Genomic DNA, 20761 nt, shown 5'->3' with positions numbered 1-20761 from the left:
ACTTATTTCAGTTTTATTTAGTTTCTCTCAATGTTTTGAGAGTTTACTGTGTAGAGATCATGCATGTAATTCTGTCAGATTTATTTCCTAGGCATTTGATTTTTTCGATGTCATTATAAATAGTATAATTAAAACATTTAAAATATTCTTTGTTCCTAGCACGTAGAAATACAATTTTCTCATACGTTGACCACTTTTCCAGCATAATTGCTAAGTCCATGTGTTAATCTAATAATTTATCTATAGTTTATTTTGTATGTCTCTATACACAATTATGTCTCCTGCAAATAATGGTAGTTTTTCTTCTTTCTAATCTTTTTTTCTTGCCTTGTTAGACTGGACTTACTAGATTAATCAGGTACAATGTAAACCTAATGGGCTTATTATATTAGTCTAGCACAGCAGTTAATAAGTTCCAATCCTGTTTCGTTCCCAGTTTCACAGGGAAAGCTTTCAGCATTTCATCATTAAACATAATATGAATTTTTGGCTTATTGTAGCCTGTATCATATTATGAAGTTCACCTTTCTTCCTAGTTTGCTGAGATTTTGTTATGAATAATTGTTAAATTTTAGCAACTTTTCTTCTGCACCTGTTGAAAAAAATATTTTTTTCCTTTTAGGTAACTATAACAAATCATTTTAGTTTCAAATGTTAAACTACCCTTGCATTTCTGGAATTAACTAGTCATAATGTATTATATTTCTCATATATTGTTGAATTCTTTTTGATTATATTTTGTTGTGGGTTTTTGAATTCTAGCATTATGTTTAGGATTCAAGAGTAAGTTTAGTAAAGAATTTTCATGTCTGATGTCCCTTATCAGGTTTTGATATCAACATTATGCTGACCTTATAAAATGAGCTAGGAAGTACTCATTATTTTGAAAAATCTCTGGAAGTGTTTATGGAAGACTGACGTTATTTCTTCCCTAGTGATTCTTGCTTTTGGGAAAATATGCATAGTCTATGAAGTCTAGCTCTCACCATGCTCCCTCAATTAGTCTCAGATCTGACAATTTTGGGTAGGTGTGCTTCATAGTTTATGTTTTGGGCTCATGCTTGTGTCTTTGTTGAAAATGGTATCTTTTTCTTGATCTTTTTGTGTATGTATGTTTTGCATTGAAATATGCTAAGTACCAAACCAGTATAATGGGCAAAACATTTTAATGGGTTTTAATGGAGTTGTAAGAAGACAGTACAGCAAAAATATTTCTCTTCTATCTCTTGGGGAAAATACTTCTCTGTTTCAATACAGGAACCTGTGCTTTAAGCCAAAGTAATGAAGCTTTTTCTTTGGAAATTTTAGAAATCCAAGATGGAAGAATGAAGGAACTGTTTTGGGGGAAACATGATTCTTAAGGAGAGGAACCATGGCGTGTGGGAAAGACACTGGACTGGGAGTCAGCAGGCCTGGGTATTTGACTACATTCTCTCCCTTATCTGTGTGAGGCACTTAACTTATTTAGGCTTTTAGTTTCTTTTCTTGTAAGACAAAGAGAACAACATCAGCCTTGCCAGGCTCACCAGATTAGTGGGAGGATCAAATGGGATAAAAAAACATATTATCCTATTTGTAAAATGCTATAGATATTAAAGTATATTATTTTTATGCTTTCATATTGAGGTCCCTGGAAAGCTGTTGGGCAATAAGAAACAAAAGGCTGTTACAGCTACTCTTGCCTTTTTATTCCATTTTAATGAATATCCTCCAGCTAATCTGCAGTTACAATGGAGTCACATTAATATGGAACTTATATAATTCATAAACTACCACAGTAGCTTGGAAAGGGTTTAATCAGTTGCCTTCACTCTTTAATTATTTTAAAACCTCAATAATAGTCAAATGAGCTGCATGGCAGTTTAATTAATTTGCATTAAGCCCGAAGGTCTTGAACGAGCAGTGAGTTTATGAACATGAAGTGTAAGGGCTTGGTGGCAGCATGTCAAGCCTGAATGGGCATCTGGGCTGCTTTCCATTGGTTCCTCCTAAGTCAGACTGGGAGTGTGTGTGTGTGTGTGTGTGTGTGTGTGTGTCAGTCATTCACACAATTCCTATCTCTGTTTATTACATTAGAATTGGCCTTGAAGCCTCTGAAAATGAGCTCATTTGCTGTCACTTGCTAGTGAAAAGCTTTGGAATTATCTGTAAATTGCAATTGCCTATGTTCTTCCTGCTCCAGTTTCTATGGTTAACAGAACTGACTGGGTATTACTTTGATTTTTATAGAGGAGTATTGGTGCTTTATTTTGCTCATCATATTGGTTCGGTAATTAGCATATGTCAAGGCAAAAAAATCCCACTAGATGACAGTGGCATTCCCGCATTGTTTTAATCCAAGCATACACAACCATGAGATGGCTGCTCATTTCCAGTCCAGGAAGCCGCTCTCTCAGGCACAGTTCTGGGAGGAATTTATAACTCACCATCTCTCTGGGTTTGGAGTTATAACCCATCTCATCATGAGACATTTATGCCAAAAGAGTCAAGTGGACAAAGAGGGAGAAAAAGGATATGGGTAAGTGGAGTCAGTCATTTGACTTGTTTTATTGGTCTGTTTTCTATCAGCACTGGACGACTGCTGGTGTTAGGGAAAGAAAGCAATCTGGTGTGATGGTCAGGTAGCCCTGACGCCCACCCTCCTCTAATCCCATTGGCAGTATCGGTCCCATCAAGGGACAAAGCAGCGGTAGGTAGAATAAATGGGTCTGGAGACTCTGAGGAATGGAGTGACTAAATGATGAGGAATGATGTGCCATACTATCAGTATATGCTTACCTTGTGTTTATACTTAGAAGCTAAATGTTGGAAAAAAGTTGCTGATCTGGCCAGTTTAAACCTATGAGGTAATTGACAGACAATGAATGTTGCTGGGAAGACAGACAATGAATGTTGTGTGCTTACTCTAGGAAGGTGCAGGCATATGCACTGTCACAGGTGCGTCAAGTCAGGGAGGGCAGGGAACTGCCAGCTCTGGCTGTATGTGGCTAACTCAGCTGGTTAGAGTGTAGTTGGTGCTCTGGGATATGGATCAGATTTTATCCTAAGTGAGCAAGTCAGTTTCTTTGGATCTACTTCTCTAGAAGCCAGTTCTCAAATGGGTGTTCTTGGTCATAAGGTGATAAATAGGAATCATTAGACTCTAATGTTGCATGCAGGTAACTCAGATCTTTTGGGTTGCACTGCTGATAAGTTTAATTTCTCTGTGTCTGTTTTCTCTTCTACAAAAATGACAGTGTTATGGGATAAATAGTCTCCTCAAAATTCATGTTGAAGTCCCAAACCCCAGTAGCTCAGAAAAAATGCGACTGCGTTTGGTTGCTTGGTAGGACCTGAATCCGTTATGACTCATGTCCTTATAAGAAGAAGTGAGATCAGAGACACTCACAGAAAAAGGACCATGTGAGGACATAGGGAGAAGACAGCCACCAACAAGCTAAGGAAAGAGTCTTTAGAAGAAACCAACTCTGCAGAAACATTGATCTTGAACTTCCCCAGAACTTCCTCAGTCCCCAGAACTGCAAGGAAATACATTTATGTTGTTTCAACCACCCAGTCTGTGATACTTTGTTCAGAGCCCTAGCAGACTAATACAGGGGGTCATAATGTACTACCAACCTTCCAAGTTGTGAGGATTTACTGAGATACTTGATGTGAGGCACGTGCAACAGAATCTGGCACTTAGTACAAAGAGTGCTTATTTATGGAATAGATCTTGTTTAAGCACAAGTCCTCCTGCTGAGACAATTTTTCAACTTGGTGTGTGTACAAGGCCCCTGGAGTAGAGCTATTCCATAGAACTTTCTGTATTAATAGAAATGTTATGTAGCAATGTCCAATATGGTAGCACTTTAATTGTGACTAGTGATACTGAGTGATACTGAGAAACTTAATTTTAAAAATTGGATTTAAATTTAAATAGCCACAGGTAGCTAGTAGCTATTGTATTAGACAGTTCAGATTAGACAGATCTGTATTAGACAGATACTAGAAGATACTTTATGAGGCCCATTTCTAATTTAAATAGCTAAAATATCATATCTTCCATCAGCATTAGGTACCAGATTCTTCGCAGTCCTGTAGGTTAGTTTACAAAAGTCATCAATCTCATTTTCACTTAGAATTATAGTATGTGATGTCAACTCTTGAGTGTCCAACACACTAAATTGAGTTCTTTGCTATTTTCAGCCAAACATGTTAAAATCCCCTATTGCTCTATGCCTTAGTGGTAGGAAATTGTACTTAAGGCTGAGGTGGGAGGATGGCCTGAGGCCAGGGGTTTGAGACTAGCCTGGTCAACATAGTGAGATCCCATCTCTACAAAAAATTTAAAAAAGTAGCCAGGCATAGTGGCATCTGTAGTCTCAGCTTTCTGGAGGCTGAAGTGGGAGGATCACCCGAGCCCAGGAGGTCAACGCTGCAGTGAGCCATGAGCATGCCACTGCACTCCAGCATGGGTGACAGAGTAAGACCCTGTCTCACTAATTAAAAAAAAAATGTTGAAAAAAGGACTCAAATGAAAATGGCCCATAAAGCGCTTTTAGTTGGATATTTGAGGGAATTTTAATTTATTCTCAGGTTTGTATGGATCTCTCTCTTGTGAAGAAGGAAAATTGGAAGGCAACAAGGATTTTTCTAACAGGATCTGAGGCATGAAAGTGAGGTAGGGTCCCCAGACTGTGGCTCAGGACCTTGTTGATGAGAAATGTGGACAAGGATTCTTACTAGTTGCTTCTCAAAGCAGGAGCCTCTGCTTTTACCTTAGAGGAGAATGACCACCCCATGACTTCCAACATGCCTCACCACTTCAAAAACACAGGCATAGCTGGAAGAGAAACAGCTCTATGGTAAGGGGAGCAAGATTTTTCTTAAGTCAAATTCATTAGAATCGCTACTGAGTAATAGGTCTCTAGGCAGGAAAGATGAAGAGTGAGCCAAAAGGAAGTCCACCGTTGCCCTCAGGGAGCATGCCATCTGGTGATACAGGCAGATGTGAGGAAATAATGACACACATGGCTGTGATAATGGTAAGAAAAGTTACTGAGATGTATGATAGTGTCTGATAATGATACCAACAGGAGACAGGGAAATACTGGGTAGAAGAGGTTGCTTTCCCAGCAAAAGCCCCAGCCTCAAGCCTGGAAACCCATGGCCCTTAACGGGAATAGGCATTCCTGTTTTTGCATCCAAAAGTTGACATTTGGCCTGCCACGCCCCCCATCCTGTACCCGTATAAATTCCAAACCCCAGGCTCTATGAACAGATGAACAGAAAAGCAGAAGAGTGGCAGAACAGCATGGCAGAGAAGGAGAAAAGAGAAGAAGCATGTGAACATCAAGAGGAGTTCAGCTGGGGATGGTTGGAGGGGAGATTTGCTGCTGGACAGCCATACTCCAGGATAAGGTCATCTTCCCACTCCATCCCCTTTCCAGTTCTCCATCTATAATGCTCAAAGCCATCTCCATCACTCAATAAAACCCCTGCATTCACCATCTTTCACGTCTGTGTGTGACTCAGTTTTCCTAGACATCGGACAAGAACCTGGTTACCAAGAGGGCACTGAGCTAGTTAACACTTAATCCGTCTGTGGATGGCAGAACTAAAAGAGCACTGTAGGATGCCTGCTGGGGCTTCGGGAGTCGTAGGCACCCACTCCTAGATGCTATCATGGGGCTGGAACCAAGATCACTCATCCCGGCTCCTGCACCACCAGTGTGCGTGCTCCCACTCCTGTAACGGGTTTGAGTGCACAATGTGGCCAAACAGACGAACCATACCCCTTTTGCACATCCTGCCAGTGGGGGGTCAGGAAACTCTCCAGTTTCCATAGGGGGCAGCTTCCCTGAGAAAGAAATATTTAGGCTGAGTTCTACAGGAAGTCCTTCCAGGCTTGAGGAAGAAAGGACAGGAGATGTTTAACCATTCGTTCAATACCTTAATACATAAGTACTACATTAGCCACTGGTAGGAGATGCAAATGTGATGAAGATGGTTTTTTCCGGTGAAGATTGGGGCACGGCTATGTCGAGGGCTACGTGTGTACCAAATAGATGCCAAGACAGAGGCTAAAGGACAGTCAATGTCAAATGCGTGGTGAAGAGGTGGGGTTCAGCAGAAACAAACATCTGTCCTAATGGAAGGGCTGGAAAGGCCTCACTGAGAGCAGGCTTTGCACTGGACGTTGGGAATAGGCAGGAAGAGAAGGAGCCCAGTGCTTTAACCTGACCATATGGGCTTGGACAGTGAGCATCTGAGCTGACCCCACCCTACTCAAAGGAAGAGAGCCTGTCCATGTTTTCTGGTCCCACATAAGCCCAGTTGTAAGGAACATAGCTGTGCTGTGGCTAAGCAGGTATAGGCCCAGGTAAACATCCTTGTGACTCTGAGTTTAGAGCCAGGTGTATAACTCCACTTGTTATCATAGCCATGTAGCCATAACGTGGGAAGGCTCATCATTTGGCTCTAAGCCACTCTAGTCTGTAAAACATATAATTGCCCTGCTGACACTGTATAGGCACACTCATGCCCAGAGAAAGGGTTAAGCTGCTGCCCCTGAAGGGAGAGCTGGCCATACAGTTGTGCGTGGGAGCAGCCGGCTCAAGCAGCAGAGACAGAGCAGTGTAAGAGAGCTGCGGAATAAAGCCATATTTCACCTACCTGCGCCCCCCGAGTGTTCTTTCAGCTGTCTACCATTCATCTACCCAGTCCCTTCAGAACTCAGCATGGGCTGGAACCTGGACTTGAACCTGACACCAGCATTCTTGTGCAGTCTCATGGTGGTGGAGAGAGGGGAGGTAAGAGCAGGCAGCCCAAATGGCTGAAATTTAATGTTTCTTCTGTTGGGTGGTAGGACTTAGAACCAATTTAATTTAAAGAAAGATTGAAGTGTGTTTTGTTGTATCTTAGAGTTCAAGAGTAAAAGTCATACCTGTTGTGTTTGTTTTTTACCCTCAGGAAATTTAAGAGGATGAGCGGATAAAAATGTGTTAATATTTACCACAGTACCATTAGTGCCATAGTAATGTGAGACATCTCACAGGGCATTCAGAAGAAAAAGTCACTTCCAGCTGGAAGAACCAGGAAAGTCTTACAGGATGAGGTGGCAGTTGGAATCACTCATTAAGAAAAGGTAGGGGCTCAGTGCAGTGGCTCACGCCTATAATCCCAGCACTTTGGGAGGCCAAGATGGGTGAATTACCTGAGATCAGGAGTTTGAGACCAGCCTGGCCAACATGGCGAAACCCCATCTCTACTAAAAATACAAAAATTAGCTAGACGTGGTGGTGGGTGCCTGTAATCCTAGCTACTCAGGAGGCTGAGGCAAGAGAATCGCTTGAACCTGGGAGGCCGAAGTTGCAATGAGTCAAGATCACGCCACTGCACTCCAAGGCCCAGTCTCAAAAAGAAGAAAAACAGGTAGGATCTCATACAGGCAAGGGGAGTGTATGCCAGGTAGGGAAAAGAGTTTGAACAAAGTCTTATGAAACAAGGGCTTTGGTTGGATGTGGTAGTTTCTGCCTGTAATCCCAGCGACTTGGGAGGCTGAGGCAGGAGCGTAGCTTGAGTCCAGGAGTTTGAGACCAGCCTAGGAAACATAGGAAGACTCCATCTCTACAAAAAAACATGAAAAATTAGCCAGGCATGGTGGTGTCCACCTGTAATCCCAGCTACTTGGGAGCCTGTGGCAGGAAGATCCTTTGAGTACAGGATACGGAGGCTGCAGTGAGCTATGATCATCACTGCCCTCCAGCCTGCAATATAGTGTGACCCCATCTCTATTCAATAGATAAAAATTTTTAAAAAGAAAATCTGGACCTTGTTCTGGGACAAAGATGAATACTTCTAAGGCAGGCTAACAGAAAAACTGTACCCTTCAGCTCAGGGGCTGATCATTCTCCCACAGGAACACATCTCCATTGAGAATCACTACATTTTTGTTGTATCTCTCTAATTCAAGAATATCTTATTAAGCTATACTTCCTATAATTTGAGTTGCAAAAATCAATACAAATATGTGAAATACAGTATAACATTAGGTATTTTATAAAGTGTAAATGGCTCTCTTAAGGGTGTGATTCAGGCTGGGTGCAGTGATTCATGCCTGTAATCCCAGTACTTTGGGAGGCTGAGGTGGGTGGATTGCCTGAGGTCAGGAGTTCGAGACCAGCCTGGCATAGTGAAACTTTGTCTCACTAAAAATGCAAAAAATTAGCTGGGCATGGTGGTGGGTGCCTGTAATCCCAGCTACTTGGGATGCTGAGGCAGGAGAATTGCTTGAACCTGGGAGGCGGAGGTTGCAGTCAGCCGAGATTGTGCCATTGTACTCCAGCCTGAGCAACAAGAGCGAAACTCTGTCTCCAAAAAAAAAAAAAAAGTGTGATTCACCACTTCTCCTCCACATTTGAAAATCACTAGACTCGACTATGGCTTAAAATATGTGTGTGGAGAGCCATGGGGGTTAGGACTAGAAGGTTTGGTTCAGACTAAGCGGTTAATCCTGAGTGAACCAATCAGATCAGGGGGCTCTGGTCGGAGAAGGATGGATTTGATCAAGGAAGACATTCTGGAAGATGCGCTATGAACAAGGCATTGAAAAGCATAAAGAAAAATAGTGGAGGAATAGGTAGGGTTAGGGGGAACCAATGTCTCCTTAGTGCTTTGTTGTGTGAATAAGCAAGTAAGGAACGAATGCATGAGTACAAGGTGATAGGAAATCACTCGGGTGAAAGTTCCCTTTGATAGAATCAGTCACCAAGGGACAGGTTCTCCAAAGATGAACAAGCCACAAAAATGCATGGTTTATATTTGAAACTCTGATGGTCGATAGCATATGAAGGAAAAAAAGTTATTATCGCTGCTGTCACATGAGAAGAGAAGGTTTCCTTGGGGCTAACTGAAATTGAATGCAGTCACTAGACTGGGTATCCGAAGTCAGCAGGAGTGGCTGGCTGACTGAGGTGTCCCCTGGGAATTTTCTCTATCATCATTTGAAAATAAGAGCTCTCTTCCTTTCATGTGAAATAACCCCAGAAAATTTCCTGGGCCCTTAGCAGATTATCTGTGAGCAAAATTCAGGCAGAAAATAGAGGCGATGGGTCAGCTGTTCAATGCAGGGAGTGGAATTGGATTTAATTCAGCAGAAAATAATGTTTTGGGTGAAAAGCCCACGCAGTTGGACTCCCAAGACTGAAGGAGAGTTAGTAACCTTGGTGGCCTGGCTGTCCAACAAAGACAGGTTGGTTCCCTCTCTCCAAAGGCAGCCAGCTGCAGGAGAGAACAGAGGGGAGGAGAAGCAAGCTCATTAGTGTCTGGTGGGAGGTAATTGTTTTCTCTGAGGGGCAGAGCCTTGTGCCTTGAGGCATGCAGAAGCCAACTTGCAGGCTGGTTTTCATGATTCGGGGATAGTCATGGAACCCTTTGTAGGTGCCCTTACTCAAGAGTCTGCTGCCATTTTTTAAAGATAAGGCAAGGCACAGTAATTTTCCAGAAAATCAGAAACCTGGTCAGCTCCTCTTTCCCTACCTAGATTCTGAATGGTTTAGGGACTAAGACAAAGGAGAAGCAGATAGAAGCTAAATGTCACTTTAGTACCAATAGAAGTCAGTATGGAGGGCATGGCTTTAGGTCTGTGAGTGTGCCCAGAATTAGGCACAGTCATCCCTTCCCCCAGCCCCTGACAACTGACGATGCTTGAAAAGGCAGGCCCAACCTCCCCATGCTGGACAGACCCTGCCCCAGGAGGAGCAGCAGAAGTCAGCCTCTCCTAGGGCAGCTCATTCCCTAGAGAGCAGAAGGAGAAGCTGAGATAAACAGGCCAATTGTTCTCACATTTATCAATCTGCCCCTGGACAGGAAAAGAGGCCAGAAATGTGATAGCCAGCGGAGTGGGGAAAACAATACTCTCCTCTAGTATCCAGCTGAACCAAGTGCTTTTCCTGATTCATTCAGGAACTACACTCAGAGGACCCAGTGGGTAGCAGCTCCCCCGACTCCTCCCATGCCCCACCCAGAGGTAACCTACTGTGAGCTTTGAAATCAACTGGCTTCTCTAGGACTTTAGGGCAAGAAAGGCAGCTGCTATTCTAGTTTACAGAAAAAGGCATCCAAGAGTGTTTTGGAGGTTGAGACTATTCAATTCAGTGACCTGCTCTGAGATCTATTGGACGAATTTTGGATTCTGGATACTAGGAAATTGGCAATAAACTGGTATTCAGGATTGGCTTCATAATTTGCATGGCCCAGGGTAAAAGGAAAATGAAGGTCCCAGGTTCAAAAATTGTTAAGAACATTGAACAGAGGTCAGGACCCTATAAATATGGGGTCCTATGTCACTGCACAGCTTGTGTGCCATGAAGCCAGCCCACTCTGTGCTTAAGGATATTGCTTACGGTCTTTGTATTTTTTATTCTGTACTTACTCTCCAGTTGGGAGCCTCTCTCTCTCTCCCCCTCCCCACCCCTGCCCCCGCCTGCCCCCACCCCCAATTCACCCTTGTGCTAGTAGTATGTGCGTATAGAGTGTACTCTAGAGGAGCAGTAAAGAGTTCTAGTTGCTGTACATTCTTGCCAACGTTGGTTTTGTTATTTTTTTAAATTAAAAAACAAATTTAGCCATTCTGGCTGGTGAATCTTATAAACATTGATTTAGAAAAATAAGTCTACTTCAGAAAAGATTGAAAAGTTCTTAGACATAAAACCATGCCTCCTATCTTAGCTTCTCTCTCTACAGTGGCCTTACTCAATTGCACTGTATTTCTCCATGTCATGGCAAATAGAGCCATGGCAAATTCTGTTGGGAAAGAAGAACCCTTCAGACTAGAAGAGTCAGGGAAGACTTTATGGAAGTGAAGGAATTTGAGTTAAATTTTGAAGAACTTGGAAAAGGTGGGGAGGAGGGGAAGGGAATTCCTGGGAGGATTAGGTAGCAGCATCAAGTCAAGCTATTCTGGCTGTAGAGAGGATTCTAGGGGGAGATGGATGGTGGGGGTGAAGGTAGCAGGTGATTCCTTGTGGCTGAGAAGCTTGGCTGCCACCACTGGTTTGCACATATCTTTTCTAGGGGGATAGGAAAATTAATCTGGCCAAGTTCTATTCAAAGGAACAGAAGAAGGAAAGGCTGGAAGCTGGAGACAGAAGGGAGGGATGATGGAGGGCCTACATTAGTGTTAAGAGCAGCATCAGAAGACCAAGAAACTTACACTTGTTTGGAAGGATGATCTGACAGTCCTTGGCCACATTCCTTGTTCTCAGGCTATCACCGTGGGCTATGGTGGGATGCCTGGTTGGACTGCTCATGGTGACACATGTGCCATGTCACTGTTTGGCCCTTCCCTCTCCACAAAACACCAATATAAAGATACACACAGTAGGTGCCACTCATGAAATCATTGTCTAAGTCAGCGGTCCCCAACCATTTTGGCACCAGGGACTGGCTTTGTGGGAGACAATTTTTCCACAGATGGCAGGTGAGGGGCGGGGATAGTTTCAGGATAAAACTGTTCCACTTCAGATGATCAGGCATTAGATTCTTATAAGGAGCATGCAGCCTAGATCCCTCTCACATGCAGTTCGTGATAGGGTTTGAGCTTCTTTTTTTTTTTTTTTTTTTTTTTTAAATTTATTTATTATTATTAAACTTCAAGTTGTAGGGTACATGTGCACAACGTGCAGGTTTGCTACATATGTATACTTGTGCCATGTTGGTGTGCTGCACCCATCAACTCGTCATTTACATCAGGTATAACTCCCAATGCAATCCCTCCCCCCTCCCCCCTCCCCATGATAGGCCCCGGTGTGTGATGTTCCCCTTCCCGAGTCCAAGGCATCACGCTACCTGAATTCAAACTATACTACAAGGCTACAGTAACCAAAACAGCATGGTACTGGTACCAAAGCAGAGATATAGACCAATGGAACAGAACAGAGTCCTCAGAAATAATACCACACATCTACAGCCATCTGATCTTTGACAAACCTGAGAGAAACAAGAAATGGGGAAAGGATTCCCTATTTAATAAATGGTGCTGGGAAAATTGGCTAGCCATAAGTAGAAAGCTGAAACTGGATCCTTTCCTTACTCCTTATACGAAAATTAATTCAAGATGGATTAGAGACTTAAATGTTAGACCTAATACCATAAAAATCCTAGAGGAAAACCTAGGTAGTACCATTCAGGACATAGGCATGGGCAAAGACTTCATGTCTAAAACACCAAAAGCAACGGCAGCAAAAGCCAAAATTGACAAATGGGATCTCATTAAACTAAAGAGCTTCTGCACAGCAAAAGAAACTACCATCAGAGTGAACAGGCAACCTACAGAATGGGAGAAAATTTTTGCAATCTACTCATCTGACAAAGGGCTAATATCCAGAACCTACAAAGAACTCAAACAAATTTACAAGAAAAAAACAAACAACCCCATCAAAAAGTGGGCAAAGGATATGAACAGACATTTCTCAAAAAAAGACATTCATACAGCCAACAGACACATGAAAAAATGCTCATCATCACTGGCCATCAGAGAAATGCAAATCAAAAGCACAATGAGATACCATCTCACACCAGTTAGAATGGCGATCATTAAAAAGTCAGGAAACAACAGGTGCTGGAGAGGATGTGGAGAAATAGGAACACTTTTACACTGTTGGTGGGATTGTAAACTAGTTCAACCATTATGGAAAACAGTATGGCGATTCCTCAAGCATCTAGAACTAGATATACCCAAAGGTTTGAGCTTCTATATGAATCTGATGCTGTCGCTCGTCTGACACGAGGTAGAGCTCAGGCGGTGATGCTTGCTCCTCTGCTGCTCACCTCCTGCTGTGCAGCCCCGTTTCTAACAGCAATGGACCAGCACCGGTCCACAGCCTGGGGTTGGGGACCCATGGTCTAAGGCACTTGCAGAGTGCGGCAGTGTCTATTGGGCCTGAATATAAAAGAATGTTACAGGATTAAAGTGCTTTAGTGCCCTTCAGCTGATTTCATGTCTGTTTAGTGTCCTTTAGCTGATTTCATGTCTGTTTAGTGTCCTTCAACTGATTTCATGTCTGTTCAAGATGGAAAGTTTGTTTCTTTTCCTTTCTCTCTCCCTTCCCTTCCCTTCCCTTCCCTTCCTTGCCCTGCCCTGCCCTGCCCTGCCCTGCCCTGCCTTGCCCTTCCCCTCTTTCTTTTCCCTCTTTCTTTTCCAGTAAGGATATAGAGCTTATTTTGATATTCTAGAGCCCCACAATACATTGACTGTATGGCACGTTTGCAGCTACTGCCTGATACAGGATATTTTATACAGTTCTTTCTTCATGGTTGCAAGTGATCTCTTCCTTCTTCCTTTCTCGAAAAATGGCAAGTTACCATATCAATTTGTTTCTCATTTTAATGCATGTATATTATCCTGTGTGTATATGAAGTTGACTGTCTTGCTAGTGAGACGCATGTGGTTCTTTTAAATATTTATTTTAAAATTTCCATTCTGTCTCAACCCCAAATGCCCGTTTTAGGATGTAGGAGACATGTACCTAAATCTCTCTGGTGTCCAGAAGATATGAAAACATGCATAGAACCAACTTAACAATGGTTTGTGCTGAAGGGAGGTGGCAATGGCAGAGGACTGAGCAGGGGTGTCCCACCTTTGCTGTGAGAAGCCAGACAGTAGTGGTTAATGTGTGTGGTTGGGTGTGCATGTGAGCATCTTTAAGAAAGTCTGTGTAGGCTGAGTTGGGGAGCAGTGTGCTGAAGGCAGGCTCCACCTGGTCAGTGAACAGGAGGGGGAGTCCATTTCTAGACTGAGATTTCGTGCCCTTTTCTCCAGAAATATTTGGGAGTCACCAGCACTCACAGGCCTTGGTTCCCAACTGTCTAGTATGAGGTTGTGGCCAGTCATCCCATTTTCCTCTCTGCCATATCATGAGCATCACACATATGTGAGACGTCTGTGCAATATGAAGAATTTTTGTTGTTAACCAAACACTCCAGAAACCCTTCAGACATTTCCCATGAGACATTTAAACTCAGAGCATTTGGCTTTGAATAATTAGACAGGAAAAGGGTATTTATTACCAGTTCTCATTTAGGCCAAGTTTGCTTATCCTATTTGTCTAAAATAAGAGCCAACAATCTGGAGTGGTTTTGATTGGATCTAAATATTTCTCCACATTTGAATGAGCTCCAACGGCCTGTTCCAGCACTGGGGCCAGAACACCTGCGTGTTCCGGAGGAGACCAAGCTCGTCTATTTGTGTAATGGCTTTGTCCTGGCTAGAGATGGCCAGTGGGTCCCTGGTCCCCACCCCACTGACTATAGCCATTCAGCTGCCTCCTGCTGCTCTGAGCACTTGGTGGGGGCCGAGCCCAGAAATTAAATCGCTATGGGAATCCAGCTTCTGCCTCTAGCAACTCAGGCTGCTCTGTCTATCTGAACTCTGGGAAGCTGGCTTTTTCTCAAGCATGGTTAACACTTTGAGATAAAAAGAATAATCGTGGCTAATATTTACTGAGAACACGTTAGGCTCCCAGGCACTGTTCTAAGCACAGTCCTTATGTAACTCGCTTAATTCTCAAAACCCTTGAGGTAGGTACTGTTACGATTCCTATTTTACAGATAAGGAAGTGGAGGTGTGGAGAGGCTAAAAAAACTTAAGTTCATTCTACCAGTAAGTGAAAACAGGGGTGATGTTGATATAACACTAGTGACATAACAACCAGGATGATCCAGGCACCAGCCAACAGAGGTAATGCTGTGACCAGTCAGAGCAGATGCTGCCTGTGAACACAGCTGGCTTGGCTCTGCAGGTACTGCTGGCTGAGCCCACCTGAGGTAGGGATCCGAGCCCAGGCAGTTGGGCTGCAGGGTCCACATTCTTACCACATCTCAACCTTGTCTCTGCTTTCCTGTGGGCCTAGCCCACAGTAGGTTCTCAAGAAATAGTATGCTAAACTAAGTCCTATGTTGTCTAACTCCTCTGTTGTAGGGCATTCCTGAATTTTCTGTCTCCTGCCCAGAGCCTAGTTGTGCTCTCCTGGCATCACTCATGAGTGGCTTTCTAGTCTCTGCTCCAGGGGGGACCCCTTATCTCCCTCTCTTTTCAGTATCTAATGAACATTCACCTTCTTCCACCGTCTCTCCTAAACAGCCTGTTACTCTGTGTGTCAGCACACTCAACCCCTCTTCCTTGCTCCTCGGACAGCATGTGATGGGGTTCCTGAAGTCATGGCATGTCTTGGTTCTCAGGAGGTGGCCCAGGCTGGTCCCAGAGAAGTGGGCAGGAGGAGTAAGCCTACACCAAGGTTGAATGACTAGCCCCAGTAGGTTCTTCAAGGTCCCATTCTTCTTTGGGGGAGAGAAATAGCATTTCTAGAGTAGAATTCCTCCATAGATTAAATACCGATACTGAGTCTCTGCTTCAGTAGGTCTGGAGTGGAGCCTGAGAATCTGCATTTCAAACCACTCAACACCACATGCAAGTTGCCAAGACTTGGTGCTTGCACTCTCTGAAGCAGTGGCCTGAGTGCTACATTGGCCCCTTTCAGACACGACTGGAGCAACTGGGATGCAGGGCACCAGACCCTAGGCTGCACACAGCACAGGGACCCTGGGCCCAGCCCATGAAACCACTTTTTCCTCCTAGACCTCCAGGCCTGTGATGGGAGGGGCTTCTGTGAAGACCTCTGACATGCCCTGGAGACATTTTCCCCATTGTTTTGGGGATTAACATTCAGCTCCTTGTTACTATGCAAATTTCTGCAGCCAACTTGAATTTCTCCTCAGAAAACGGATTTTTCTTTTCTATTGCATAGCCAGGCTGCAAATTTCCAAACTTTTATGCTCTGTATCCCTTTTAAAACTGAATACCTTTAACAGCACCAAAGTCACTTCTTGAAAGCTTTGCTGCTTAGAAATTTCTTCTGCCAGATACCTAAATCATTTCTCTCAAGTTCAAAGTGCCACAAACCTCTAGGACAGGGGCAAAATGCTGCCAGTCTCTTTGCTAAAACATGACAAGAGTCACCTTTGCTGCAGTTCCCAACAAGTTCCTCATCTCCATCTGAGACCACCTCAGCCTGCATTTCATTGTCCATATCATCAGCATTTTGATCAAAGCCATTCAACAAGTCCCTAGGGAATTCCAAACTTTCCCACATTTTCCTGTCTTCTGAGCCCTCTAAACTGTTCCAACCTCTGCCTGTTACCCAGTTCCAAAGTTGCTTCCACATTTTCAGTTATCTTCTCAGCAGCGCCCTACTCTACTGGTACCAATTTACTGTAGTAGTCTGTTCTCATGCTGCTGATAAAGACATACCAAGACTGAGCAATTTACAAAAGAAAGAGGCTTATTGGACTCCCAGTTCCACATGACTGGGGAGGCCTCACAATCATGGTGGAAGGTGAAAGGCACATCTCATGGTGGCAAACAAGAGAAAAGAGCTTGTGCAGGGAAACTCCCAGTTTTAAAACCATCAGATCTCATGAGACTCATTCACTATCATGAGAACAGTGCAGGAAAGACCCACCCCCGTAATTCAATCATTTCCCACCAGGTTCCTCCCAGGACACATGGGAATTGTTGAGTTACAATTCAAGGCGAGCTTTGGGTGGGGACACAGCCAAACCATATCAATTAGGAAGGCAGTGCAGCACAATAGATAACATAGTCTGACTCTGGAGTCCTCAGACCTGAGGCACAGAAAGAGGAGTCCTGGGGCCCTTATCTTTCAGGGTTTTGAGCAATGTTATCTTTTAGCCTGCAATATCGAAGTGGGATAAAGCAAGAGACTCTTGAGGGTAGAAGATGGAGCTGGAGAGAGTGGAATGAGATCAGAAGGCAGACATAGGGATGTTTCACTGCCTGTTTGGTCTTTGTTTCCATTTCTGGTTTTTATTAATGTGTGAATTCACAGTCTGTCATCTTTCACACATACCCCTTTTGTCTGCATCCATCAGCTGATCTTAGTCTTGGTAAGGGCAGAGGCAATCACAGTAAAACTTGAAAAGGCCTGTGCTGAAAACCATGACATCATGGATCTGTGTTAATAAATGTTTGGGAATGGGGATGAGATTGTTGTTTATTATGTGCGCATGATACATCCAAGCTATTAAAAAACACTCCTTGTTCAGTCCTCCTCTAAGCTGTACTTGGCTTTTGTATTGGCTAAGCTCCCTTTTGTGTTATGGAAAGATACACTGCACGATGTGGTAGACATTACAAGTTCCCACATTATGAGTATCATATCCAGTTCTTTTCCCATTCCATGCCTACGTAAGACGGGACCCCTTTGCACGTGGACAGGTCCATGTGCCCGGTTCTGGTCATCTGTGAGCAGAGGCCATACAAAGCCCACACCCCTCTCTGTGTCTTTCCTTGGGCATGTGATCATGGAGGCCGCTTTGGTACAGGGACAGAGCTGCAAGATTAAAGCAACTGGGAGCCCTGAGCCACAACATGGGGGAAAGATGCCTTGAGGAAGCCCCTGGCTTGCTCAAAAGTCCTCTGTTGCATTAAGCCACTGAATTTGGGGTTGTTATTGTAAGATAACCTGGCTTGTTCTAATATACAAATCAATGAGAAGACACTACAAGTTTTTTTACACTTTTCCCATCATCAGTAGGTTATATATGGCATTAAAAACCCATGTTTTTAGTATAGTGGTTGAGACTAAACAGTTTATAATTTTCTTGATAATTATATTTCTGGCCTAGAATTCCCTTCCCTCCAACATAACATAAGAGTTATGTTGGAGCCAAACTCTTATTTGGAGTTCCCAAATAAGATATAACTTTCCAAATTTAATTTTTTTAATTAGTATACTTTTTATAATATATTTCTATTAATCCAAGTTTATTTACATTATAGTTTAAATAATTAAACCCATAATTCTTAGTAATATGTAGTAAGTTAGGGTTTCAGGAACATACCTCTATGAAATCTAATCATATCCATTGTGGAGTAATCATAGTAGTCAAGACTCTTGTAACTACAGAAACCCAATGACAGAAATCCAATCTAACTCAAACTAAAGTTAAAAAAAATTAAATTTTTAAAGTTTGAATTTATTGTTTATAACAATCAAACTCTAGGGCTGATGTTCATCTAAGGCAAGAGGAGAGTCAAGGTAAGGGCTTGCTGGGGTCCTTGCTGCTTCATCTCTTGCCTCTGGTTCTCTCTATAGTAGAAGAGTTTCTCATCTTTTCAGCTCAGCATTTCTACCTGGTGGAGGAATATGGCTGCCGTCCACTCCATAAGCCTTTAGTTCCTACGCTTGGGTCTTCACAGTCAGAGAAGAAAAGAGCTTTCTTCTCCCAAATCTAGTCTGAAATCTCCTGGGAAGAAGGCTTTCCTGGCTTCTCCCCCATAAGATCAATCCCTTTGCTAGCATTGACCAGAGTATTTTAGGAACACACCTTTTGTTACCAGGAGAGGGGAAGAAAGGAGGCAGTACAGACTGAAAATCTGGGGCTGGGCACTGTGGCTCACGCCTGTAATCCCAGTGATTTGGGAGACCAAGGCAGGAGGATCATTTGAGTACAGGAGTTTGAGACCAGACTGGTCAATATGGCAAAACCCTGTTGCTAAAAAACAAAAATCAAACAAAACAAACAAAACACCTAAAAATTAGATATTTTCACTTTTACTTCAGGCCGTTTCTTCTGGTCACTCTGCCGCAGGAGAATCATCTACCATCTGGTACAAGCAAAAAGCAATCAGCAATTGGACAGGAGAAGAATGGCACTGACGCAGATTTCCAGCAAGTGCTTTGGGAAATTGCAGAAAGTTTTTGAACATGACAGTGTTGAACTGAACTGCAAAATGAAATTTGCTGTCTACTTACCACCAAAGGCAGAAACGGAAGAGTGCCCTGCACTGTATTGGCTCTCAGGTTTAACTTGCACAGAACAAAATTTTACATCAAAATCTGGTTATCATCAAGCTGCTTCAGAACATGGTCTTGTTGTCATTGCTCCAGATACCAGCCCTCGTGGCTGCAATATTAAAGGAGAAGATGAGAGCTGAGACTTTGGCACTGGTGCTGGATTTTATGTTGATATCACTGAAGATCCTTGGAAAACCAACTACAGAATGTACTCTTATGTCATGGAGGAACTTCCCCAACTCATAAATGCCAGTTTTCCAGTGGATCCCCAAAGGATGTCTATTTTTGGCCACTCCATGGGAGACCATGGAGCTCTGATCTGTGCTTTGAAAAATCCTGGAAAATACAAATCTGTGTCAGCATTTGCTCCAATTTGCAGCCCTGTACTCTGTCCCTGGGGCAAAAAAGCCTTTAGTGGATATTTGGGAACAGATCAAAGTAAATGGAAGGATTATGATGCTACCCGTCTTCTGAAATCCTATCCAGGATCTCAGCTGGACATACTAATTGATCAAGGAAAAGATGACCAGTTTCTTTTAAATGGACAGTTACTCCCTGATAACTTCATAGCTGCCTGTACAGAAAAGAAAATCCCCATTGCTTTTCGATTACAAGAGGGTTATGATCATAGCTACTACTTCATTGCAACCTTTATTACTGACCACATCAGACATCATGCTAAATACCTGAATGCATGAAAAACTCCAAATAAGAGAATCTCTTCAGGATTATAAAAGTAAAATGCAACTGTATTGCTGAGCAAAAAAAAAAAAAAATCAAAATCATTGGATTTTGTGATGCTAAAAGGGCTTTATTCTATAGTTGAATCACCTCCGAATAAGCATATAAAACCTAAAAAAAAAATTAGATATTTTCAAAACTGTTATTGGTCACAGAGTGGGGCCAGTATCGCTATTTTGATTTTAGTGTGAACTTAATAACTTTGCCTTCACTGATGGTTACGATCTCCTCTGAGGTTCTCCTCACCCAAGTGCTCTCTGACAAGGTATGAATAAGAAGAGTTTATTGGGGTTGGCACATGATTCCCAGGGTTACACAGAACCATGGTATTAGTGCCATGGTTGTTGAGTTCATGTTGCACACATATTTGGGGAACTCCATGAATAAGGTTGGCTGGAAAACAGCCCCTCTAGTTGTGGGAATCCTATAAATCTGCAGCTCCCAAGGCAAAATGCTCCTTAAGTACAGTTAGCAGGTACCAACTTGCAGCTATATAATTCCCGAGTTCCAGGTGTTGAATAACATGTTGTTAATCATCCAGCATTGCTTCTTTCTGATGGGTGTCAACTACTGGGAGCTGGTCTTTGGAGGATGAAATCAAGCAATGGTGTACACGCTTTTGTTTTGTTTTTTACTGACCTACCTCTGTAACCCCCTTCCCTGCCTCTCCTCCCTCATATCCCCTCTGGGACATTAGCTAATTGGCGCCAGGATTGTTACGGAATCCACTTGGCTAAAAGGGAAAGATGGTAGGTGAGAGAGTGAGTCCAGGGCTGCTGCCTGCAAGAGTTCTTACATTTAAACTCAACTCTAAAGGAAGAAGGTTGGAGTCTTCCTACCTGTGAGGCTTCAGGTTGTGAATTTCATGAGTGAGATCCTGCTTTTGTTGAGCTCCTGAAAAGTCTCTTCACACACTCACATACAGCTAGGAGGATGGAGTGAAAGGAGAGGTTTTGCTGATCCTTACTCTTCTATACAAATCCGACCTGGTTCTCTCTCTCTTTTTATTTTTATTTCTTTGAGACGGAGTCTCACTCCGTTGCCCAGGCTGGAGTGCAGTGGTGCTATCTCGGCTCACTGCAACTCCTCCTCCCGGGTTCAAGTCATTCTCCTGCCTCAGCCTCCTGAGTGGCTGGGACTACAGGCGTCCACCACCATGC

At 43.2% G+C, this 20761-nt stretch overlaps 1 pseudogene; it reads left to right on the top strand.

The window, feature by feature from the left end:
• Positions 1-19726, top strand: part of LOC103216968 (S-formylglutathione hydrolase pseudogene) — a 132729-nt pseudogene extending 113003 nt beyond the window's left edge.
• The last annotated feature ends 1035 nt before the right edge of the window (positions 19727-20761 follow it).

Source organism: Chlorocebus sabaeus, chromosome 10 (genome assembly GCF_047675955.1).
Source record: "Chlorocebus sabaeus isolate Y175 chromosome 10, mChlSab1.0.hap1, whole genome shotgun sequence".
NCBI lineage: Eukaryota > Metazoa > Chordata > Mammalia > Primates > Cercopithecidae > Chlorocebus > Chlorocebus sabaeus.
Note: the sequence above shows the minus strand (reverse complement) of the source record. Positions and strands in the feature narration are given on the sequence as shown.